At 51.2% G+C, this 26,336-nt stretch overlaps 1 protein-coding gene across 5 annotated transcripts in view; it reads left to right on the top strand.

The window, feature by feature from the left end:
- Positions 1–26,336, top strand: part of ANXA9 (annexin A9) — a 281,466-nt gene that overhangs the window by 86,142 nt on the left and 168,988 nt on the right. Inside the window, exons 1-2 of one of the 5 annotated variants that reach the window (XM_086947450.1) lie at positions 18,194–18,481; positions 18,566–19,051. The exons of 1 other annotated variant lie outside the window; for it this stretch is intronic. The gene's annotated coding sequence lies outside the window, so the exon portion shown is untranslated. Of the gene's footprint in view, positions 1–8,657; positions 8,923–18,193; positions 18,510–18,565; positions 19,052–26,336 lie in introns of those variants that run through there. 3 more of the 5 variants (XM_086947449.1, XM_086947451.1, XM_086947448.1) reach the window with 3 other exon arrangements.

Raw genomic sequence — 26,336 nt, 5'->3', positions numbered from 1 at the left:
ACAAAATCAGTCCAGTCCTGAGTCTGTGTCTTCTGGGTATCTCTGAACTTTAACCTGTACTGTTCAGTGGTTAAGCCAAACCCATCTATCAGAACACTCTTCAGGACTTTGTAATTGCTGGCATCCTCATGTCTGACAGTGAGGAGCCTATCCCTCCCTTTCTCTGAAAAGGAGTACCATAAGATTGCTGCCCACTGTTCCTCAGGAACCTGCTGTACCATGCAGGCTCTCTCCAGAGCAGTCATCCATTTGTGGATGTCATCCCCTTCCTGATAGGGGGGCACAATCTTTGTCAGGTTTCTACTATCATAGGACCTGGGTTTCTCTTTAGGAACTTTGCTGCCACCAGTGGCATCTAAGCCACACAATTTTTTCTCTCTTGCTAAAGCAAGTTTAGCTTGAGCCAAGGCTACCTCTTCCCTTTCTATTTGGAGTTGGACAGCCCTCATCCTGGCCCTATGCTCTTTTCTCTGGGAGGAAGTCATTCCTCTTTGAGATTCTCTTGAGGCACTAGAAAGGTGAGAGTCCCTTGACAGAGATCTCTCCCTTCTATTACCTGGGAGAATTTGGTTATGAGATCTGGAGTGGTGCTGGCCCCCTCCATTCCCATGTAGGTCCAAGTTGGCCTGGTTAAGCCTGGCAACCTGTACCTGGTTTCCCCCCTGATCCTGATCTTCAGGCTCATCTAAATCAGAGCCTTCTTCTTCTTCTTCCTCCTCCACTACATCATCTTGAAGATCCTCATTCTCAGGGGAGTTTATCCCTTCCTCTGTTTCTAAGGGAGTCTGACTCACCTTATCTAGGTCATCCTTTTCTAGGAGAGCTACTAGGGAAGGAATGGTAGGGCCTCTGCCCTTTTTTAGCCCCCTGGCTGTGCACAAGGCACTCAGGTCTTTGTGGCTAAGGTTGTCATATCTGGATGTTGTCCCTATAGGATCAACTATTACAGGAGCAGAGCCTGAAGCTCTACCTGTATCAGACATGACTGCTAGTGAGGTGTAAGTGGTGCACTTACCTACACTAAGTGGTTTCCTACTGTACCTTGCTAGTGAGTTGTAGTCAGGGTGTGCTAATCCCTTTAATCTACAACTACTAAGTTCAGTAGAACTTAATATGCTAAGCTTTTGATTTATATGTACCTAGAGGTACTTGATGTGATCTTTCAATTTGATAAAGATTGCAATGGTAAAACAAACAGCAAGCTCAAATCCGCACCGCTGCACACCAATGTGAGAAGTTGGCCTGATAGGTAGTGTTTCCATATTCTGGAACCACTGGTTATCAGTCCAAGCAAACCCCAAAGATGTCAGGTTGTAAGTCAACCTTGTAGACAAGCTATCCGAGTGGTAGCATGGACTAAGCAGCCTTAAAGGCTTAACTTAAGAGGTCGTGTTAAGCGAGCTGTTTTACCACATACCATCCTGTAATCAAATGAAAGGACACCACACAAGTATATATTATAAAAATATATGTATTTATTACTAAATTACTCCCCAGTACTCTTTATGAGGAAAGGGGCACAAGCGTTAAATCAAAAGCACTGTTACACATATAAAGTTGCACGTTTATGGATGAGGGCGGGTGGCCACTCAGACCATATATCAAAAAAGTGGTATAAGTAACACTTTACGAACAATGGTTAGGCCTAGGGCCTAGAGATTCGCTGGGAGCAGTCAGGACAAGCAATGAAGAAGTCGGGAGTAGCCCACAGGAGACGGATGCAGCACGGAAAGTGCAGCGCGCACCAATGCACTGTCAATGGTGCGTAAAAGTCAATTAAAGTGAATAAAAAGATACTTCCGCTGAACCTAGGACCACAAAACTTTAGACACAGACCCTAGAGGTGTGTACCAGTGTAAAGACACCGGCGTTGCAAAGTTACCTCACCCACAGGCCGTGGGTGCACAGGGTCGAAGTGGCGTCGGGTTCTGTCACGCAGGTTCTGGGTGCTTGGAGCTGTTGCAGCTGCAGGCGCTGTGAAGCAGAAGTGTCCGGTGCGATCCAAGGGTGGATCGATGTAGAAAAGTACCTGAAAGCAGAGGGGACAGAGTCTGGGTCACTCAGCAGTGACCAGGGTGGAACCAGGACGGAACCAGGCAATGTCGGGCGCAATCAGGCGGTTGTCGATAGGCTTCTCTCCGCTGTCACGTGGGCTCTGGGGCATCTGCGACGTCCAGGAGCAGGTCACGATCTGTCCCACGTAGGCTCTCGCCGTCAGCACCGTCGGCTTGAAGATTGTAGCAAACAGCACTTGGCAAAAGCAATCCACGCGGAACCGGGAGATTGCTTATCACTCGAACCAGGAGGGTCAGAGTGGGTGCTCCTTTTCACAGGAGCTGGTGCAGATCTGGAGCAACCAGAAAAGCAAGTCGTATTTCGAGGTTCGTCGGCACAGGGGCCACAAGCCAGCTGGCAAGTGACCGGGCCAACGCGTCGAGCGCACACAAGCAGAAGGGCCCCACGCAGCACTCGTCGAGTGTGGAGGGGTGAGCTTTGGTGCAAGTGGAGCTCGGGGCTGGGGCTTCTCAAACCCCGGTGTACAGCTTCGAGGGTCACTCGTGGGCCGCACGGTCAGCGTCTCGTGGCCTTTTCAAGATGGCGTGCCCCACGCTTCCGGTCGCCTCCACGGGTCTCAGCTCTGCAGGGACTGTGGATCGGGCAGGTAGAAGGCAGGCAAGCTTGATCTCGTCGATCTCTGTCGCTCGAGTTCCGGCGGGAACTGCAACAAAGCAAGGGTCGAGGGCTGGATGGTGCCTGTTTGCACAGGGTGGTCACTCCTTGACCACAAGGGAGATTCTTCAGTCTTCTCACGTCGTGTAGAAAGTCGAAGGGTCCAGATTTCGTTTCTTATGTTTCTTCAGGATGATCTGAGGTCCGTTGGGACTGCTCCCCCTCTTATTCGAATCTAGGGGGTTGGACATCCTGCTAGGTCCCCTCCTATGGGTGGGACCCAGGAAGGGGGTGGTTACACCCCTCTCCTTTGATCCTGGCCGCGCTGGGACAGGGGCTGGGAGGCCCCAGAACCGGTTTGGCCGGATCCTGCAAGGGGCAGCCTTGTGCTCCCCAGGCAGTGTCTGGTTTCATTGAAACCTCCCTACTCCAATCCACTATCTCCTGTCTGGGGTGGTTTGACACCGCCCTGTGACAGGAAACTCTTTGTCCAGGCCTCCTCTGCCGGGTTTCGGTCAGCAGCAGGAGGTCAGACCCGTGTCTGTGGCAGGGGCATCCATTTTGTGGATCTGAGGCTCATTTTAAATCAACCGCGTTTCAGTAAAGTAACATGTCTTCTCCCTCTAGAAGGGTGGAATGCTACCCCCGTCGCCAGAACTGGCGAGGGGGTAGTATTCCAATTCGTATGACACCTTACACAACATGTTTTGATAAAGCCAAACCAAAGTTGCTATATAACCGCGAGGATTATAAGGCGCTTAAGAGTATATGGTATGGCATTATCCCGGATCAGCTTAGGGAGTTGTTCCCGACAGCTGCAGACAGGCTCAGCTCATGCCAGAGCACCATCTCACATAAAACCACGCACTCTGCCTCCAGGATTGATGAGGCCTTCCATAGGAGTGGCTTACAGGCTATATATGTGTCCAGATATAGGTTTAGACATAGGTATACTATATCTAAGCAAGGGGTGATTACACCCACTTGCCCCAGCTGAGTGATCAGCCAGTTGTGTCAATTTAGATAGCCAGCCAGGGGTGGCAAAAGATATGCTGCAGCCCCTGGTAGGCCTTGGATGCACCTATGCCCTGGGCACCTATAGTGCTCTGTACAGGGGCTGATAAGGTGACCCAAGCCAATCTAGTTATGCACCTAATGTACATGGAATCCATTTTACAGAGAGAGCAGATAGCCTGGGGCCCTGATTAGCAGGGAACCAGGCCAACTAAGTCGAAAACCAGCTAAACACAGGGCAAAAAATCTGGGGTAACCATAGTCAGGTAGCCACCTTCCTACAGCCTGGTATTCTTCGCCAACCAGGTGCACCAAGCACATGCGGATTTCATGCTAAAAGACTTCCCGGAGCTGTTCAAAGGCCTCGGCAAACTCAAAGGGCGGAAGTTCAAACTTCACATAGACACCACCGTGAGGCCCGTCGCACTCAGGCATAGGCGGGTGCCCTTCAATCTCCGGCCACAAGTAGAGGAGGAGCTGCGGAAGCTTGAAGAGCTGGGGGTGATCGAGAAAGTGTCGGGACCGACACCCTGGGTCTCCCCGTTGGTCGTCGCCCCCAAACCGAAGCAGCCAGGAGCCATTCGCCTATGTGTGGATATGAGACTCCCGAACACCGCCGTCAAGCGCGAGAGGCACATCACCCCCACCATGGAGGATATCATAGCTGACCTCAACGGGGCGAAGTGGTTTTCGAAGCTGGACCTCAACTCGGGTTACCACCAGCTAGAGTTGGAGCCAGCCAGCAGATACATTACCACCTTTTCGACGCATGTTGGGCTGCGTCGCTACACCCGGCTCAGCTTCGGCGTATCTTCGGCAGCCGAGGTTTTTCAAAACGCCATTCGCGAGGTGCTGTCAGGACTGACGGGTGTCATCAATCTGAGCGATGACATCCTAGTATATTCTTCAACCCTCGAGGAGCATCACACCAACCTGAGGGCGACCCTGCAGAGGCTTGCCGACAGCGGGCTGACCTTGCATCGTGCCAAATGTGCCTTCTACCAGGAAGCAGTGGACTTCTTCGGGTACACATTCACCAGGGAAGGCCTCAAAGTGGACCCAAAGAAAGCGGAGGCGATCAAAGCTGCCAGCACGCCTCGAAATCCAACTGAAGTGCACAGTTTCTTGGGCATGGCCACGTACTGCGGCCGGTTCATCCCGAACCTGGCTGCCATCGCGGAACCCCTCCGTGCTCTTACCCGAACTGATCAGAAATGGGACTGGACCGCGGCTGCAAACAAAGCATTCCAGAACGTCAAGGCCAGTCTTCTGGACAACACCACTATGGCGTACTTTCAGCCAAGGAGGAGAACTGAACTGATTGTGGACGCCAGTCCCGTGGGACTAGGAGCAGTCCTCTTGCAAGAGTATGGTCCGGAAGAATGGAGACCAGTCGCCTATGCCAGCAAGGCACTGACAGACACCGAAACCAGATACGCACAGATAGAAAGGGAGGCCCTGGCAATCAAATGGGCTTGCCAGCATTTTCATCTCTACCTCTGTGGACAGGAATTCACCGTGGTCACGGACCACAAGCCTCTCCTACCCCTTTTCGCTGGGACCTCCAGATTGGCGCCCCCACGGATCGAACGGTGGGCCGTCCAGCTACAAGGCTATCGCTTCAAAGTTGTGTTCCGGCCTGGGGCTCACAATCCCGCCGACTACCTGTCACAGCACCCGGACGTCACCCCGCAACTGCCACCCACCGAGGACGGAGAAGACGTGGAGGAGATCGTGCACATGGTCACGCAGGCCGCGTGTCCCGACAACATGACCCTCAAAGAGATTGGGGACGCCACGGCCGAAGATGAGACCCTCACGAAAGTCCGCCGAGCCCTCGAGGAAAATTAATGGGCCCGCTTCCTCGATGGCGCCGCTAGTCTCCGCCCAGAAGTCAGTCATGCGAGACAGCAGCTCTGGCACATTCGCAGTGAGCTCAGCGTGGGGGAAGAAGGAGTGATCCTGAGAGGCCACCTCCTCGTCATGCCAGAAAGCCTCCAACAACGAGCGTTGAGCCTGGCCCACGTGGGACACCAAGGCATGGCCAAGACGAAGGCGCGTCTACGGAGCAAGGTGTGGTTCCCAGCGATGGACAGCCAAGTGGAAGCAATGATTCGGTCATGCCATGCCTGCACGATCACCGGGGGTGAACCTCTTCCGGCACCGGTGATCACGGAAGATGCGCCTCGGGCTCCCTGGACCCAACTCAGTATTGACTTCGGCAGCTTCCCGGACGGAAGGCTGGTGCTGGTGGATTCCTTCTCGAAGTTCCCCATCGTGGAGATCGTTGCGTCCACCGCTTTCCCACACGTCAGAAAGGTGTTAAACCGAGTGTTCGCCACCATGGGACTTCCCGAGGAAATTAAGTCCAATAACGGACCTCCCTTTCAAGGGCGAGAGTTCCAATCATACCTGGAGTCCCTCCGTATCAATCATAGGAAGATCACCCCGCTGTGGCCGCAAGCCAACGGAGAAGTGGAGAGGCTGATGCGAACAATAAACAGAGCCCTTCGGATAGCGGTCGACAATGGGGAAGATCTGGAGATAGCCCTGGATCAGTTTCTAGGAGCCTATCGGCAAACGCCGCACTCGACGACAAAGTGCGCCCCGGCTCACGTACTGTTCAAACGGGCCCCCAGAGACGGCATACCTACGGTGAGCGCGTGGGTGCCGGCAGAGAGAGATGCAGAGGCCACCCAGGCAAGGAGACTGGCCACAAACGCCAAGGCAAGCCTACATCGTCACGCCAAAGAGTCGGGCATCAAGGAAGGGGATGCAGTGGTCGTCAAGGATCGCTATCCAGGATGGAAGTTTTGAACACCGTTCGAGCCCGAAGTGTGGAGGGTAGAAAAGGTTCCAGGGACAATGGTCACAGCCAAGAGAAGCGGGCAAACTGTCACACGAAACATATCATGCTTCAGGAGGGCAGCTGAAGCAGCCGTTGGGCACCAGCGAGCGGAGGAAATGGAAGAGGAAGAGCTGGTGCTAGAAGATGCAAGCTGCCCTAGGTCCCCGTGCTCTCTGCCAGGACCGACACGCGGAGAGAGTCAACCGAGGCCAGTGTCACCCGGCCTCGGCGCCGAGCGGAGTCAGCCACGGGCCTCAGAGCCGAGCGAAGGTCCGAGGGCAACCCCGGCCGGGGCTGCCGAACCATCAGGGATCCGGAGTCGTCGCTACAGCCTGAGGCCCAATCCGGTGCCCAGCCAACGGCTGAGAGACTTTGCATGGACATCTCCGTGAACTGTTTGTTTGATGTCCACGAGCAGAAAGAACTAAAACAAAGGAGGGATGTAGAGAGCCACTCGGGCTCTCCACTACAATGTATCTTTTCATGCACGCACGCACGCACAACCCCGGGGCGGGCTCGCGCCGGGGTATAAATAAACATGCGGAAGACCGCTCGGGGTCTTTCCGGCTAACCCTCACCTTGTGTCCATGTGTCATAAGCGCCGGCGTTGTATCACCACGTGGTAGGCCTCACCTACCACATTACAGCCACCACTCGCATTGAGAAACCTCCCGTTCGCGTTGAGGAACCTGCCGCTGGAGTAGAACATCCACTGGAGCTGCAGAAAGGGCAGTGGAAGATGCTGTTTACTCTGATTTTACTGCGCAGAACAAACACCCACTGCTAAAAATCAGCAGGACATCATGCACTCCACCGCTTGCGGAAGTCCACGTATGTTTTTGGTGACTTCCTGGAGCTCCACGCAAACTCTGCCCAGGCCTAATTACAAATGGATTGAAAACTGCAATCCACAGCGCAAAGATCTCTTTAGAAGGTATATTAATTCATTAAATTGTTTTATGGGTTTGGCATCTGCCCACTACCGCAGATATCGGACCCTGGTATAACAAACTGCTAGTTTTACTGGGATTCGGGCTTGTCGTCTGTAGATTGAGCCGCAGTCTCTGCAGCAGGTGCGGTATCCCTCTCAGCTATCCGACCTGTATCACCCAGCCTCTCCCTCGTCCGTCAAGTTTCGTTGGTTGCCAGCACGCAGGGCCCCACTAGAGGTAACCCCGAGGGACGGTGGAGCTTGTTCCGCGGCATTCCTGCCTCCCAGGCACATTCTGCGGGACCGGTTCTAAGCCTGCTCCAAGGACACACCCGGCCCCCTCCCGAGACACCGCAGCCTGGAGAGGCGGGGGCGTTTCACCTCGTGCCTGAGTGAGCCCCGTGGCAGACTGTATAGATCGTTATCGGGACCTGACTGCTTGGGTAGCGCAGTGGGTTTAGTAACTGTTGCAGGAATGTGTGTGTTCTGTCTCTGTGCAGGTCACAACTTTCCAAGTATTGTAAAAAGACGAAGGCCGGGTTGCTCTGAAACTACAGATGGGGGGGGGGGGGGGGGGGGGGGGGGGGGGGGTAACCATGTTGCCAGTACACTATTACTAATTTTACTATAACGATTGAAAATTCTAAACCCTTTTGTTAACCCAGTGTCAGGGTTGCCGCAGGGAGCACACACAGACATCCCTCCGTTTAGTGCTCCAGTGACGACCAGAGACCCCCCTCCCTCCCTCCTTGTGATCTGAGACACATTGAAGGTCCAGGTTACCCTCACCAGCGGTCACCAGAGCAGGCACGTTGCCAATGCCATGTGTGTGTGTGAGGAGTACCCAGTCCAGGTTTCCCCTTTGCATTCTGGGACGTGTAATCCCGTTTATCCCATTAACATTTTTCACTATAGGTACACAATGTAAAGAAAACAACCGAAGCGTAAAGACCACATGCATGGTGCTTGGGAACCTCGCGAACTCACGGGCGTATTTACAAGCCCCTTGCGCCGCCAGTGCGTCACTTTTAATATGGGGGTGGGGGGGGGGAGTGACGCACCGGTGGCTCAAGGGGCTTGTACATAGGCGTTACCTGGACAAGACGTTGTTATGGTACAAACCCAACCAAACAGGACGCACTGTGCTGTAATGTAACACCAAGCCGTACTGTACCATGCCACACAATTCTCCACCACACACGTGTCAATTAACGTTTCTCTGCTGAGACGCCTGTCAGTGCCCGGAGAAGCCCCGGGGAGCGCAGGGTGTAGAAATAGCGCATTACGGAGCACAACGGGCTCCCAGCAGCTGCCGTGAGGGTGCGTGGGCGTGGCTCAGCCGTCAGTCACGTGACTCCCGTGCACTTGGCCCCGCCCTTAGTGTCAGGACAGGGGCTCCCCACACCTTCACCCTTATCTCGGAGTCCTCTGCTGTACTGTCCGGGCGGGCCGCAGCCAGGTGGGTGCGTGAGTGTGCTCGTGTGCGTGTGGCACGGCAGCTGTGAGCCGCCTCGTGAGGGCACACCTGTCGGGTCAGGGTAGGGTTACCGGGGCGGCAGGTTTCCTGGTCTGTGTTTTCGCTTGACCGCTGAGACTTATCGCATGCATTGATCAGCCTACAACTATCAAAAGGCATTGTGTTCATAGCTACAAGGCCTAGACTCGAAACAATCATTTGTAAAATAAAGCCCAGGGTTAAAACATAGTATTATGTCAAAATATGGTAATTAACTGTAGAGTGGTGCGTTCAGTTATTCAATGTTGGTGTTTTATAAAGTGTTTCTATTGGAGGAGTTACTATATGTTTTCTTGTCATTGGGGATATCATGTTAAGTGCTAGCTTTTTATTTAACAACCTAATGCATTCAAGGATTTTTAGTCCTGAGACTACTTGAATGGAACCACTTAGACTGGTTTACAGGAGCTTAAATCCCCGAACTGGAGCAACGTGTTCAGTGACACTGTTTTTTAGGTCAAAGCCTACCAGACAACGCAGCTGCCTGGTTGGGAAAATATTTTTGGGTAACATTCTGAAAGCTTCTCTGGGAATGCATTCTGTCTGTTGCTTTCCATTGGATTTGTCACTTGCATTTGCTTGCTTTTCTATTTGCTGGCTTTATGTTTTTTAGGCTGTCCAGAATGTCTTTGTTCCGCCTGTGGAGCATCGCCTGTTTGCCATCGCTCCTTGCATTCTTCCATGAGTGTTCTCATTAGCTTTCTATTTGCTGGCATGTTTTGTTTTAGGCAGTACAGTTTGTCTTTGTACCTCCCTTGGAGCATACCCTGTTTATTGTATTCTTCCACAAGTGCTCGCTTTCTGTAAACCAGCCTTTAAGTGTTGTTATCTTGTCATGTTTGCTGTGCGTTCAAAGACAGAGGTCAACTATCAGGCTGTGTCTTCCGAGGTAGCTTGATGTTTACTTCTCTTTTGTGGACTTCAAAGTGAGAGGATTTATTTTACAATCTTGCTGGACTCTGTGGGGTGGGAAAGGAGCATTTTTTTTCTAGCACACAACAAAATGTAAATGTCTGTAAATGAACTGGGCAAATATTTCAGAATATATCAGAATTAGGAAAGCACAAATGAAGCACATATTTTTTGTAATTTTGAAGTGTGGTGGTAACAAATATTCCAATACGATCAAATCAATACACTGGTTTATGCTATTTCCGCACATCGTTTGTGCGCTGTTTTGTTTTATGAGTAAAACTGTATGTGCAAATGTAATGTCGATTTCAATTGAAAATATGCTGTCTGTAATGGCAGCGCTCTACCACTCCATGCTTACTCCTCTTTATGCCACTCTACGACACTCCACTCCAAGGCACTGCACTCCATGATACTTTACTACACTCTACGCTACAACACTCCACTCCAAGCCACGTTACGCAATTCCCTCTATGCCGCTCCACAATACTTTACTCTATTCTACCCCCTCCACTCTATACCCCTCCACTCAACACCACAACACTACACTCAACAACTCTCTACGCCACTCTAGCCGACCCCGCTCTCCTCTACTAAGCTGCAGCCAAGCTGAGCAGCATCCATGCTGGTTTATAACATTGCTAAAAAGCATTGGCAAGGCCAGTAGCTCTTGCATAGGCGAGATCTATTGGATTTGCCAATGCTTGTTTTTACTGCTGACACTAGCTGCCACATAAGGTATTGTTTGTCTCAGTGGTGCTGGAACAATTTTCATAGTAGGGGTGCTGCCATTCATGTTACTTCAATGTAGTCATAGCGACTGTGAAAAGTCCAAGTGACACACAAAGAGGAAGTGTAACAATGTGCCGTGCCATGCCCAGGAGAGCGTTACAGGCGGAGAATGTAAATGGATGGTGGATGTTGGAGCACGCTGTTGTAAATATATTACACAGGCATGGTGTGGCAGCACACTGTCATTTACAGACAGCACATTTCCATTGAAATGGATACACATGTGCACTGGTATGCAGTTTTACTGCTAAAATTATACAGCACATAAACGATAATGTGTAATATTTATCATTTGTGCATCACAAAGTAAAGTATCTTGATCTGATCCTACTAAATTCTTTGTTTCCACCAAACCTCTAAATTACAAGAGAAATGTGTTACATTTGTGCCTACCTCACTGCTGATATTTAAAAAAAAACTATTTGTACAGTTCTTTTATAGATATTTAAATTTTTTTGTATTAAAAAAATGGCACCCTACGCCATTTCCTTTCACACTCCCTGTATCCCAGCAAGATCGTCACTCAGTTGCGTTTGCCAAAGCCTCTCAATTTGCAGTCAGAGACAGAAAAGTAAATCCCAATCTCCAAGTTAAAAGAATAAGCAGCAATTTGTCAGAAGACCTAGTATGACTGTTGACCACTATTCTTGAAACACACAGCAAATGTGACAAGATACAAAAAATATTTTAAGATCTCGTTATTGCTCATTCACCTTCTGAACTCCAGCGCCGTTATTATGGGGGTGCTGCAGCACCCCACACCCCTACTTCTATTGCCTGTTTCAGCAACATGCTGGAAGGAAAAGGCTGTCCAGTGGCGTAGCAAGGTCAGGTGGTACCCAATGCGGAACATTTCTCGTCAACCCCGGCTTGACCAAATGGCACAAATATGTGTTTAAAACACATATTTTTGCCATTTTGCCACCCCCTGAGTGATGACACCCGGGGCGGCCCGCACCCACCGCACCCCCTTCCTACGCCACTGAGGCTGTCTGTTGGTCCTGTATCATGTGTCTCAACTTCAGCGAGTCCTGTCTTTTTATCCTGCAGCACATTGCATGCTGGAACTTTTGAGTGGTGTTAAAAAATAAAACTGGAAGTCCTTAGCTGGGACAATTCGTCTATAAACGGGAATTGCTGAAAAATGTACATACGCCTGGCATGCATTGCATATCTAGAATTTATATAGATGTATGTTCCTTATTCCACTATTGTTGAATTGAATGCGATGCTTATATAGCGCATGCTGTCACCCTACGGGTATCCTGGCGCTTCAGACTAAAAAGAATTGACCAGAATAGAGTAGAGTGCAATATTGTTATTGCACAAACAGTGGTTTCAAAAGCCATAATTGTATTATGCACATAAATTATGGATGGCCACCAACCGCATAGTCAAAACAATACTATCAATAACATACAATATAAACATATTTGTATGTTGTGCTAATCAATAATACTTGTAGAAGAAAGAAGAAGAAAATGTTCTTTATTCGGTTAAATAAATAACCATAAAGGATATAAAACATGCTAAACACACAATAAAAGAAGAGTGAATTTAAAGGGACATCCAGTGTAGCAAAATACTGTACTCTTAACCCAGTTATGCGTTACTACCTTTCAAAAGCTGCCTGGTTTAATGAAGACTGTGTGAGTTCTGACTTGTTATGCAGCATCATTCACCGGATGGACCCTCTAAGGTGTGTAGATTAGCGTAACCACCTCCCTCCATGTCATTACGGACACTCTTTCGAGTCCTGAACTTATGTGTGACAGCCTAATGCATTCTGGGTGATTTTTTGTTGTTTTTTTGCTTCTATTGAACTAGTTGGACTAACACATATGAAAACAATGAATTGTTGGTGAAAAGTTCAGGACTGGAGACAGTGTACCTAATGACCGGGAGTGAGGCAGTCTCCTATTGTAGAATCAATCAATCAATCAATCATTTGTAAAGCGCACTACATACCCGCGAGGGGGGCCGCTAAGTTTCGAACAGCCAGGTCTTGAGTATCCTCCTGAAGGTCAGCAGGTCTTGGGTCTGTCGTAGGCTCAGTGGGAGGGTGCTCCTTGTCTTGGCGGCTAGGTGGGAGAAGGTTCTCCCACCGTTGGTTGTTCTTCGGTGGCGAATGAGAGGTCGGCGGAGCGTAGCTGGCGGTTGGGGATGTAGGAGGAGAGCCGTCTGTTGAGGTAGGCTGGGCCGGTCTTGTGGAGTGCCTTGTGTGTGTGGGTGAGGAGCTTGAAGGATATCCGCTTGTTCACGGGGAGCCAGTGCAGGTTTCTCAGGTGGGGGTGATGTGGCCGTGGCCGTGGCGTGGTATGTCGAGGATCAGTCGTGTCGAGGCGTTTTGGATGTGTTGTAGTCGTTTGAGCTTGGTCGGGGCTCCCGCGTAGAGGGCGTTTCTGTAGTCAAGTCTGCTGCTGACGAGGGCCTGGGTGACTGTCTTTCTTGTATCTGTCGGGATCCATCTGTAGATCTTGCGGAGCATGCGGGGGGTGTTGAAGCAGGAGGAGGAGACGGCGTTGACTTGCTTGGTCATTAAGAGCGTTGAGTCGACGATGATTCACAGGTTGTGTGTGTCATGGGTGGGTGTCGGGGCTGTCCCAGTGCAGTCGGCCACCAGGAGTCGTCCCAGGCTGAAGGGTTGGAGCCGAGGATGAATACCTCCGTCTTGTCGGAGTTCAGCTTCAGACGGCTGGTCTTCATCCAGTCGGCGACGGTCTTCATTCCTTCGTGGAGTTTGGCTTTGGCAGTGATGGGGTCCTTGGTGAGGGAGAGGATCAGCTGAGTGTCGTTGGCGTGGGAGATTATGTTGAGGTTGTGCTGTCAGGCTACATGTGCGAGCGGGGCCATGTAAATGTTGAACACCGTTGGGCTGAGGGAGGATCCCTGGGGTACGCCGCAGATGATCTCGGAGGCTTTGGAACAGAATGGGGGAGGCGGACGCTCTGGGTTCTGCCGGAGAGGAAGGAGGTGGTCCAATCCAGAGCCTAGTCTCAGATCCCTGCGGCATGGAGGCATGCACGTAGTGTGCGGTGGCAGACTGTGTCGAAGGCGGCAGAGAGGTCTAGGAGGAGGAGTGCTGCGGTCTCGGCGTTGTACAGCAGGGTCCTGATGTCGTCGGTGGTGGCGATGAGGGCAGTCTCGGTGCTGTGGTTGCTGCGGAACCCTGACTGGGAAGGGTCCAGGATTCTGTTTTCTTCAAGGTATCGGGTTAGCTGTCTGTTGACGGTTTTCTCGATGACCTTGGCCGAGAAGGGGAGCAGAGAAATGGGCCGGAAGTTCTTGAGGTCTCTTGGGTCTGCCTTAGGTTTTTTGAGTAGGGCGTTGATCTCGGCGTGTTTCCAGATCTCTGGAAAGGTCGCGGTCTCGAGGGAGAGATTGATGACGTTTCGCCGGTCAGAGCTTCTTGCTCTGTTGAAGACGTGGTGCGGGAATGGGTCTGACGGAGAGCCGGAGTGTATTGTGCGCATGGTCTTGATGGTGTCATCGATGCTCACGCTGGCCCAGGCTAGCATGGGGTCGTTGTCTGTGGTGTACGGAGGGTCTGTTGTGTTGTTATCTGTTGGGGCTGTCTGGGTGTTGAAGCTGTCGTGGAGGTCTGCTATCTTGCGGTGGAAGAAGGTGGTGAGGTGGTAAAGTATAACCACCCTAGGAGCAATATGTCATTCCTCCATCCTGCCCCTTGCTGCTTACTTCTTAGTCGCACCTTCTCCAAAGCACCAGGATGCCCGTAGGGTTGCAGCGCGCTCTATAAATGGTATATATAAATAAATAAATAAGGGAGACGCACAGGGCTTGCGACGGCGGGATGTCGTTGGTGTTGGAGAGTTCCTTCACGATGTTGAAGAGCTCCTTGCTATTGTGTGCGTTGTTGTCGAGGCGGTCTTTGAAAGACTGTCAAGTTTTTATTCATCAGAGTTTTTCATCGATTGGCAGGTGGCTTGTAGCTGCACTTATGCCTGAAGGTGCTTTGATAGTGAGTGAGATATCGGTTTGTGGTCCTGTGTACGTAATGATCTCTCTAGTAAACAGCCCCTGAAGGAAGGTGCTGAGGAACAGAGGAGTCTTCGTTGATTTCCATGATTCCCTTACAGCGCTTCTTAAGTGTGGCCTGGACTCTCCCTACACCTCCGAGCTGCCTCCTCCTCCTCCTCTTCTTGAATTCTACAAGAAGCTGAAGACTTGGCTTTTCAATTAACCAACCTACCATAGCCCGCGTGCAGTGCCAGGATACCCTCGCGGTTACAAATACAGACCACATTCTAGATAGTTTTATTGGTCCATATTCATTCAGCTGTAGAGCTCCAGTCTACCAGATGTGTGTTCATAGGAGTCATGCTTTGGGGTTGAATTTATTAAGGTCCTATTTAGGTCCAAAGGGGTCACTGTTCTACCTCCTAAATGTGTCAACCTTGATTCATTCATTTGTCAAGGGCAGCCTGACATTTCCAGGATAAATGCTGCCCAAATGGACTGAGATGGTAGGTAGCAGAACACTGCAGGCATAACACAAACCAGAGGAAATGAATGAGGCATGCGATTTGGAAACAGTGATCAGCGACACAAATATCACACATAGACGGGTTACAGGGTGCAGTAGTCCTATATGTCTATTCACGCTTTAGATATGACGTGCATCTTTAGGTTTTCTTTCATCCTGTTGTCTTTGAATGGCTTGTTTGAAACTAGTTGAGTTTGGGTGTGCTGGGATGTCTGCAGGCAGGGACCTGGAAGAGGACAAGATAGAAATCAGGATACCACACAAGGCTTTGGTGGGACCAGCATGTTCTGCTGTCTGTGCCATAAATTCATGGTGGAAGGCTAGCTGGTCAAAATGTTGGCAAAGAAGTTTATGTAAAATCATGAACCACTTTGAAATAAGATGGCCCTGTTTTGTCCAAGAGCCACCAAGCTTCATGTCGAAAGGGAGTGCTGAGAGACAGCCGGGGCAAGTTGAGGAACTGTTAGAGAAGTTTAGCAACTTGTCCAAGGTGGGGAAATGGGAGACGAAGGAGATCCCCCAGCAGTTTGGTGCAATAATCCAATGTGCTAATAATTATACAATGAATTAATGCTATATTGGAGTGGAATGGGAGACGCTGGACTATCACAGAATGAACAACCACAAGAAAGGTGGTCGGTGCAAGGATCTGTCAATCCTCAGCATGGCAGGTTAAGGGTGTAAGTCTAAAGCTATATGAAGCAGGAATTCCACCCTGTGTTTTTGTTCTTTTTGGTGAATGCTTTGCTGTCATCTTTTTTGTCGTCCTGAGATCTTTGAGTCCCAGAGGCTACAATTGTGTGCCCTCTCTTTCTCACCAACAGAGACATAGGCTGCTGCTTTTTGTCTATTTGCTCTCAGTCAATTCAATGTAAATCACTCAATACAAAAAAATACAGAAAGAGAAACTACATAAAAAAGTGCGTGCCACTGTGCAGAGTTCTATATGTGCAAAATAGTTATAGATTGTGAGGCGTGAGGTTGATAACCTGTTGGCTTATTCAGAATTGATGGCCAGTGTTATTCGCACAGACATATGTACAACATTTAAAATCAAGTTTATGGTTGGTCCTGAGATGCACATGGAATATTTGGGTGACATATAACGTGCTCTAAGTGCAGCTATTAATGTTAAATGGCTATTTATGTCCAATACATTTAACATCTACATAGAAAGATTGTTCTGTCTTTGCACTCAGGGTGGAGGGGATTGAACTGGATAAATTGATGTTACCAATGCTTGTTCATCCCTAGTCACAAATCGGCATCAATATGGCAGGTGCTCTAACTGCCATAGGCTGCTTGTTAGTCGGTACCCAAAAGAAGCTCACACTTGAGGAAGCCATCTACCTCGACTTGTTATGGGATCCTGCTTGCTTTGTTGCGGTGTCGCGGAGTTCAGGTGTAGGACCTTTTTAGTCTTCCCCAGCAGTAATGCCTATTAGTCCCTTGTTTAACATCCACGCAGTCCGTTATCAAGTTTTGCCTGGTAAAAAGCCTGTAATACATAAGTGAGCTCCCTACTAGACGACGTGTGCCTGATATCATAGTACCTCGCCACTAGAGGGACATACTTTTATTGCCACCCACCTCCCTCTGAGGCACAGAAATAAAAATTCCTGATAAAACAACTAGCCATCTACTCTCCTAGCTGACAACTTAGATCCGCCATGGCTCACCAGATAGTGGTACCACGTACTAAAACGGTGTCCTGGGGAGACAGACGTTTTGTGGTGACTGCAGCTAGGCTTTGGAACAACCTGCCGTTGCAGATCCGCTCATGTCAATCCTTACTCCAGTCCTGTAAAATGATAAAAACATGTCTGTTTAATCAGTAAAATCAGTCTTGAATCTTGCATTGAGCACATAGCGCCGAGACGCCTAAGGGCATTTGTTTGCGCTTTATAAATTTCAAAAATAAATAAATATCCATTGCCTTATATGGAGTTATGTTTTTACGGTCTGGTAGCTGGCTGGAATATACATGAAACAAACATATATCCTCCCGGCTGAATGGCCAGACTATTCAAACTTTGAACAATGCTCAATTTTCATTGGGTGCTGGGCTTATGTCCACAGATCAGGAACAGAATAAGTCATGGTCTTGTAGACAGTACTGCTGGAACAGCATTAGGATTAGAAGGTGTCGGGCATCATCACCCTGCGCCCATGACTTTTCATGTTCGTGACCACGCCTTACCTTGCACCTCATTGTTGAAAGTGACGCCTGCCTGGGACTCTCCGGCAGCATGTTCATTCCACTTGTCGTGGAGCCCTGACGCGAGGCTTGTGTCGCCCCCACACTCCATGTTTGGTGTGTTGTTGGATACCCTGTCTGTCTACACATTACCTCCGCAGGGCAGCCTTGAGGTGGGGTGTTATCTTTTGAGTTACTTGGTCTTGAGATCTCGGGTTGTCACTGTGCACCATTATTTCAAACTGTCACATCTACGTGTTTAATACCTATACCTCACACAGGGGTGTGCACCAGGTGATCTTAGTGCAGTTCCATAAAGTGAATTTGCTTTTGAATAGACGTAGCCCTGACTGGGGGTTTACCGTAAATGATTTTATTGTATGTTAGCACCACCTGCCAAGAGCAAGGCCTGGACTCTTGGACCACAGATACCCAGCGCTTCATTTGAGCCAGTGTTAGCAGGTGGGCCCATCAGCATTTATTTTTGACACCGGCACTTACTGTTCCACGGTAGAAAGTGACAAAGAAGGCAGGGATGGAAAAGGATCCTGAAAGAGTGAGATAAAAGGACAGTGAGTGACTGGTGAGGGTTGGAAGATGCCCAGGGCCGGCTCGGCACACTTGACATCTGAGAGCACCCACCGCGGGCTTCTGAGCAGGACTTTGGTCCTACCACTGCAGAGTCCAGGAAGCCTCACTGCCCACAACCCTCGGCCAGTAGGGGGAGCATGTAGTGTAGCCTTTACAGCTGCCAGGTGGGAGAGGCTGGCTCGTGGACCTTGCCCTGCACATATGTTTTTGAAGCTCGGTTTCGGTTTATATAAGAAACCAGAGGCTTGGAGTGAGTTTTGCTGTGTGGTGTTTCTTCACGCGCCCTGGGGATTTTTCAACAGCCTTTTGTGTATCTAAGGCAAAGGCGCTCTGGCAAGAAAAACCGGCGAGTAGGCATTCTTGGGCTTTTTCCAGGCATTAAATGGACCAGGAAATGGTGCAATTATTCGTTGAAAACAACTTTTTTAACAGAGACTAGGAGAGAAGCTCACAGCCTGTGCAGTTTCCACCTCAAAGGGTGCACCGAATGAGGCGCCCTGCAGTAGGTCCAACGAGCGAGGACGTCTTCTGAAGGTGCGACGCTTGAGGCCATCGGTAGAAGGGTCACTGGAAACGATCCACCGCAGAAGGTCCCACGAGCGAGGACCTCTTCTGAAGGTGCCGCGCTTGAGGCCATCGGTAAAAAGTTACTAGACACCAACCAGCACAGAGGATTCAGTAAACCAGACCTCATCCTCAAGGTGCCGCAGGTGAGATCAGCCGCTGAAAGTTTACCAGCGTCAAACCACCACAGAAGGTCCAACAGAGTAGAACCAGCGCTGATGATCCCACACATTAAATAAACCCACATTAAATAAACCGTGGAAGACCGGACAAGGAAAACAGGATAAGAACAACCAAAGACATCCAAGGACACGCACCACCGCAGAAGTTCATCCACCATACAATAACTGCTACAAAAGGACCAATAGGTAAAGCAGACTAAGGAAAAAGAACCAAAGAAAGCCCTGCGGACTAGGACATCTGTCGAGGGCCCAATCGTGTGACGCATACTACAAAAGGTTCACGAGACAAGAACCCTCCGACCAGGCGTTCATCATACGCATTCTGATCAGGTGAGTGTTGCGCAATATTCAAGGGCACTCAATTGAGATCTTATTTTGTGTTTGTTTGGTCTAAGACCTGGCCTTTTTTAATAGTTGAGTGACCCTGAAGACAGTAGGGTTGAGGCAAAGAATGGAAGCCTGGATGAGGTGACCAGGAGAGGTCACAAGACTTTTTTAACTTACCAGTCACTATCATCGACTACACCAATCGAGTTTGCGCAGTAGAAATAAACTAAGACGACAACGCCCTAAATGGTTTCCTGCAAAATATCGATAGTAAAAATATCTTCTGTCATAAGTATTGGGGCCTAAGTATCGTTTACAAAAACATCCCTCTATCGGGTGTAGATTTTCTATTATTAATTCTAATGGGGCAACATTTTTCTAAACTATTTCAGACACTTCATTTTTGTCTGGAAATATTTAGGCCACAATAGTTTGGTACACAGTACTTAATTGTTTTTCGAATAAGTGCAGGGACCCAAAGTTTTACTCAGAAGCCCACGGCTGGTGCTATTGGAGGTTGGGTGCCGAATACAACGGCTTTGTAGTCTTGATTTAACTGCATGTTTCTTTAATCATCCACCAGACACTCCCTGCCCTCTATCGCACTTTGGCAGTTTTTTTTGACCTGTGCTTTCTGTCTATGAAAAGAAAAATCCAACTTGATCTTCCTCCTTTTTTTCCTATTTTTGTATTTTCCTTTCTCTTGCTCTGGATCAAAGTCTGTTGACGATATATATGTGTCCATCGACTAAAATGAGTGCCATAGCCTATACGGGGAGTCATAGACAACCTCCTGGGAGCGGCTGTGCTCTTCTTCATGTTCTGCCACCTTTTGGCTTGGTTTGCACTATAGAAATACCATATACCTACATGCATACATACACCTAGACCTAGAAGTGCTGCTTCACTGTGGAAGCTTAGTTGGGAGGTTAGGTAGTTACTACTTGTCAGTTGACTAATGCTGTTTTGGTAAGACCAGTGCTTAATCTGAGCCAGTAGTTTCCGGTGTTCGGCACCAGCACTTAATTGTCAACACTGGCACTTGTGACAGTCTGTCACAAGCTAGCACTGTCTGGCTGATTTAGAGATGGCCACAACAACAGTTAATTATTAATTCAATATAAATTCAAAATGACTATTACCTGCCACCCAAGCCATTCTTATAGCTTTGGGTAGCTGAAATAGCACGAACTGTCACACTTGTAAGAGTGTGATAGTTTGTAGTTGTGTTGTTACTATTGTTAGCAGTATAGCAGGGGCAATGTGTGGTAGAAGCTGCAGGGGGCTCCTGACGAGAGCCCTTGCACTTGTTTTTTTAGGTCGAGCTTGGGCAGCGCATGCGCTGCTCTGCGAGGCTTCCTGTATTGGAGTATAAACTTGAAGCCCAGCCCACTCTCCACCAATATTTGTCATTGGCTTGTGTCATTGTCCTTCGTAAATGCTGGCTTCTGATTCGTTAATAGGCTTGTTAGTCCCTCCTTAGTACTGCCTTGTCTTCATTTGTAACATCCCATGAGGACAGGCCCTTTAACTTCGGTTGTTACATGGTACGTCTTATTTAGTCTGTAAGCACTATTTTCTTTAATGAGTTTCTCCTACTGCAGGCACAACATGCTTTCCTGCAACATTTAGTGCGCCATGCGTTTTTAGGTCTCGGCCTGCATAGGCTGCGCTTGCGCAGTCTCGCTGGCGAGATCTTATGTCTCTAGTACGGGGCTTAAACAAGCCAGCTCTTCTCCATTGGCTGGCTTCCTAAACGGCAGCCAGCCATTGGAGAAGAGCTTTGCCTGTCACTCTTAGCCCCGTCTGTTTAGGATTGAGGGGCGTGTTTTTTCCTGTCCTTTCTCTCCGTGACGTTTTCAGGAAAAAACACGCCCCATCACGCTGCCTGCACGCCAAAGTCGGCTCTGCTTTGGTGTTCCTTATTAACCAATCAGAGGGCCAACTGGCACGTGCAGGCAGCGTGAGCAGTCTCCCCTAGTTAATTGATTCCTCTCGGGCGTCCGGGGCGCTAATTATCTGCTCCTCTCGTCGCCTGGGAAGGTGAAGCCGGACCGGTGAGGGGCCCGCGACAAACCCCTGGGGGGCGGGGCCTGAGCGGGAGGTGGGCAGTCAACAGGCCCGCGAAAAAGAGGAAGCACAATTGGGTCGATACATTGAAAGCGCATAATGGCGTGGAAGCCTCGGGGGCAGCAGGATTCAAGGACTAAAGTAATAATCGCCTTCACACTGCACCTAAGCATGGACGGGAGCAGGAGTGCGAAGAGGAGGACCGACAGCGTAGGCGAGACTAGGGCCGGAAGGGAGCGACGTAAGGCGGTGAGGTACAGGCGCGAGGACAGCGATTCGGGCGCAAAACAGGTGAAGCGCGCCAGGGGTCGCCACGACGGGCTGGCGCTGGATGCCGTCCTGCAGGAGCTGCTGGAGAAAGAGAGAATGGCAAGCCGTGGCGAGGACTGGGGCAACCGACAGGTGTACTGCAGCTGGGCCATGGGGTGGAGCAGGGCGAAACCAGCCCGGTCACGGGGTCTGAGCGGCGAGGGCAGTGTACTGGAGGGCCTGCAGCCGGAACGGGGGCCTCCCGGGGACTGCCGGCAAGGGCCCAGAAGGGGTGGGCGGAGGTGGCTGCACAGGCTTCACACGTGATGGATGCATCGGATAGTGAAGAAGAGATGGACGGCAGTGCATGTCTGGCACCTGTGGCCGGCTCGGCAGCGGCCTCTAGCGCCTCGACGCGTGCGGACGGACAAACCAGGCATATCGATGAGCATTTCGCGCACAGCACGGGGGAGTGGAGCGCTACACAGACAGGGCGCAGTGGGTCCTGTTGAGGGTGCGAACGTTGGCTGGCTAATCAGGGTCACCCAGAATCAATCCGGGCAGAGGACCTTGGCAGGGCAGCTCAGCGAGGGTATGGCGTCAGAATATGCCTCCTTTCAATTGCGCACAGCAGGCCAGGACCTGAGAGCACTACGGCACCGCCAGGCCTATCGCAGCTGGGGCAAGGTCTAGGTCACTGGTTGGGTTATGACAATGTCTCCAGGGTGGGTGCACCGAGAATCTGTTCACCCTTTGAATGAGAGACAAAGAAGCTGGCAATATGCTCTTTTATATTAACAAAGAACTGCCCCAGTTCTAGTATAGATTATAGCCTCCTCTCTTCGCTGACACCTTGACGCTACTCTTGAGCTTCGCGTCTCTTCGGCCACCCAGAGCCCTTGCTACACCTGCAGCGGAGGTAGAAACGTATCTCCGCTATGGTACAACATCTTCTTCCTATTAGCATGAGCGAATTTCCGATATACGTAATAGATACAGCCCAGTCCTTGTCCCTGACGTCCGTTGATTCTGCAACTTTTCGTTGGTGGTTTTATTTTTTAAGCTGATTAAGTTTTATTACGTCTCCTCTCTTGTATGCACACATGCTGTCCGAGTACTGTTTTAGCGTGTTATAATAATTAATAAAGCATGGCCTGGGATAATTTTTTTAAATGCACAATCACTGAGTATATGCACTTACATTTGAAAGGGGAATACCTGCATTTCTCAGTATGGATTAAATACTTTTAATTGGAGAGTACCAGCACTTCGTGTTAACAAACGGGACTTTAGGATAGTGTGTACCAGCATTTATATATTTCCATTACCATCCTCGTCTGTGTTCCTCGTCACAGTCACAAAGGAGCACCCCGAGTTCCAGACACAGCATTTACCCTGCTTGTGATAGTTTTTTTTTTCTTGCCTCTGTTCCCTGCTTGTGATCGTTTTTCTTTTTTCTTGCCTCTGTTCCCTGGGGCGTTACTAGGCAGAGATGGGCGTGTGGCTGACCTACACTGAAGGAAGCAACGGGTGAGCTCTGGGAGTTGGTGGGGGTCTCGAATAACCCATTTGTAAATGAGATTCCCCAGGGTGAGGGTGTGTGTGTTTCTCTGTGGCTTTGTGTGGCTTTGTGTGTGGCTCTCTCTGTGTGTGTGGCTCTCTGTGTGTGTGGCTCTCTTTGTGTGTGGCTCTGTGTGTGTGTGGCTCTGTGTGTGTGTGTGGCTCTGTGTGTGTGTGTGGCTTTGTGTGTGTGTGGCTCTCTGTGTGTGTGGCTCTCTGTGTGGGTGGCTCTCTGTGTGGGTGGCTCTCTGTGTGGGTGGCTCTCTGTGTGGGTGGCTCTCTGTGTGGGTGGCTCTCTGTGTGGGTGGCTCTGTGTGTGTGTGTGGCTCTGTGTGGCTCTGTGTATGTGTGGCTCTGTGTGTGTGGGTGGCTCTGTGTGTGTGTGTGTGGCTCTGTGTGTGTGTGTGTGGCTCTGTGTGTGTGTGTGTGTGTGGCTCTGTGTGTGTGTGTGTGTGTGGCTCTCTGTGTGTGGCTCTCTGTGTGTGTGTGTGGCTCTCTGTGTGTGTGTGTGGCTCTCTGTGTGTGTGTGTGTGTGTGTGTGGCTCTCTGTGTGTGTGGCTCTCTGTGTGTGTGTGTGGCTCTGTGTGTGTGTGGCTGTGTGTGTGTGTGGCTCTCTGTGTGTGTGGCTCTCTGTGTGTGTGTGGCTCTCTGTGTGTGTGTGGCTCTCTGTGTGTGTGTGGCTCTGTGTGTGTGTGTGACTGTGTGTGGTTCTGTGTGTGTGGTTCTGTGTGTGTGGCTCTGTGTGTGTGGCTCTGTGTGTGTGTGTGTGGCTCTGTGTGTGTGTGTGGGTGGCTCTGTGTGTGTGTGTGGCTCTGTGTGTGTGTGGCTCTGTGTGTGTGTGTGTTGGGCTCTGTGTGTGTGGCTCTGTCTGTGTGTGTGGGTGCGTGTGTGTTAGACGGACCGGGAGGGTCGGCCGAGGATAAGGAGAGCGGTCTCCGGGGAGAGCCGTCTCCAGCGATCGTACAGACAAGTAACTTCCCCCCCACAGACGTACACCACACAAGGATAAGGTTCAACGATACTTTATAAGCAATTCTTTAAGTACGAGAAAATGGTACAAGGAGGTCTGGACTCAGGGGTCCCCTCGGTTCTGGTCTCTGGATTGGGAAAAGGGTAGCGGGACAGTCTTGTTACCAATCAGGTAGATGAAATAGCTCACAATCCTCGAGCTCGGCGTTCTAGAGGATCGGGCCGCGGCGGAGCCAGCAGGTCCCGATGAAGGTGGTGATTACAAACGGTCCGCGGCCACGCCAGCAGGTCCCGACGACGATGAAGGTTTCAGAAGGTTGCGGCGGCGCCGGCAGGCGGGATGATAGTTCGTAAGGCAGGGCTACGGCAGCGCCAGTAGTCCGTCAAGGATGAGTTCTTCTCTGCGTCTCTCGACTCCAGGATACAACTGCCTTCCTGCTCTGGAGCTGCCCCAGTTATAGGTCTGGCGCCCTTTGATGTCCGGACCCTCGCACTTGGAGGTCGGGAGGTCCGGGATGAGGGAGTCCAGACACCCAGCAGGGGGGGTGGAGCCAGCGCCCGGGGAGGCTGGGGGCGATCGGCACCTGGCGGGGGAGAGCTATCGACACCTCTTTCTCCCATTGACCTGCCAAGTAGTCCGCTCACCTCCTGGGTGGATGGTGGTGCCGGGATGTCGGGGCCTGGCCAGGCCCAGGGTTAGGGTCGATCGGAGGCCAGGCGGCCTCGTGGTGCTGTGTCCAAGATGGCGCCCAGGCCGGGCGAGAGGGCCGGTAGGGAATCGGGCCCATGAGGTGGAGATGTTCAGGGGCAGGGGTCCCATAGGAGACGGGAAACGGGTGGTTGTTGCGTGTAACATCTGAGGAGCCGGGCTCGGGCCTGGTCATGCGGGGAGGGAGCAAGCCCTTCATGTGGCCTGTCCAACATGCGTCCCCCCCAGCTGAAGGCGGGGAGAGTCACCCATCCTCTTGGGGACTCTCCTCGTCGAGGCGGAAAAAGCGTGACAGGCCATCTGCGTTGGTGTGGTCTTGCCCGGGCCGATGTTCCACAGTGAAGTCCATCCCCTGCAGGGAGATGGACCAACGTAGTAGTTTCGGATTTTCCCCCCGCATCTGCATTAGCCACTGCAGGGGCCGATGATCGGTCTGTACCCGGAAGTGGGTGCCGAAGAGATATGGCCGGAGCTTTTTGAGGGCCCACACCACGGCGAAGGCCTCCCTCTCGATGGTGCTCCAGCGTTGTTCTCGGGCCAGGAGTCGTCTGCTGATGAAAGCCACTGGCTGGTCCAGTCCTTCGGTGTTCAACTGGGAAAGGACTGCCCCAATGCCATGGTCGGAGGCATCCGTCTGGACGATAAATTCCCGACTGTAGTCGGGGGCCTGGAGCACAGGGGCGGAGCACATGGCGGCCTTCAGCTTCTCGAAGGCCGCTTGACAGTCTGGGGTCCAGTTGACCTTCTTTGGTTGGTTTTTGGATGTGAGTTCCGTGAGGGGCCCCACAATGCTGCCATAGTCCCTCACGAACCGCCGGTAGTAGCCTGTGAGTCCCAAAAAGGCGCGGACCTCGGTCTGGGTGATGGGGGGCTGCCAAGACTGGATGGCAGCGATCTTGAGTTGCAGAGGGGCCACCAGACCGCTTCCCACCTGGTGCCCGAGATAGGTCACGGACCCCTGGCCAATTTGGCATTTGCTGGCCTTGATCGTGAGGCCAGCTCGTTGGAGGGCCTGTAGCACCTCTCGGAGGTGGTGGAGGTGGTCGGACCAGTGGTGGCTGTACACAGCGATATCGTCCAGGTAGGCGGCGCTGAATTCTTCAAGCCCCGCTAGGACCTGGTTTACTAGCCGTTGAAATGTTGCTGGGGCATTCTTCATGCCGAATGGCATGACCTTGAAGTGATAGTGGCCATCAGGGGTGGAGAATGCAGATCGTTCTTGGGCCCGGGGTGTGAGACCGATCTGCCAGTAGCCCGCTGTCAGGTCGAAGATGCTGAGGTAGCGGGCAGCTCCCATGCGGTCTATTAGTTCATCTGCCCGGGGGATGGGGTGTGCGTCTGTTCTGGTGACCGCATTCAAGCCCCGGTAGTCGACGCAGAACCGGAGTTCCGGTGTGGTGCCGGGGGCGGCTGCTTTGGGGACCAGTACCACTGGGCTGGCCCAGGGGCTGTCGGAGGGCTCGATGACCCCGAGCGTGAGCATCCTGGCCACCTCCTCTTGGATGCAGGCCCGTACCCGATCTGGTACGCGGTAGGCCCGATGGCGGATAGGGGGACTGTCTCCAGTGTCCACGTCGTGTACGCACCAGGGGGTGACCCCTGGGGTGAGGGAGAACAGGGTGGTGAACTGCAGCAGGAGGTCTCGGCATCCTTGGCGTTGTTCCAAGGTGAGGGTCTCCGAGAGTCGGACCCCGTCCACGGAGCCGTCCTTCTCCCGAGTCCGCAGGAGGT

Source organism: Lissotriton vulgaris, chromosome 12, assembly GCF_964263255.1.
Source record: "Lissotriton vulgaris chromosome 12, aLisVul1.2, whole genome shotgun sequence".
Taxonomy (NCBI): domain Eukaryota; kingdom Metazoa; phylum Chordata; class Amphibia; order Caudata; family Salamandridae; genus Lissotriton; species Lissotriton vulgaris.
Note: the sequence above shows the minus strand (reverse complement) of the source record. Positions and strands in the feature narration are given on the sequence as shown.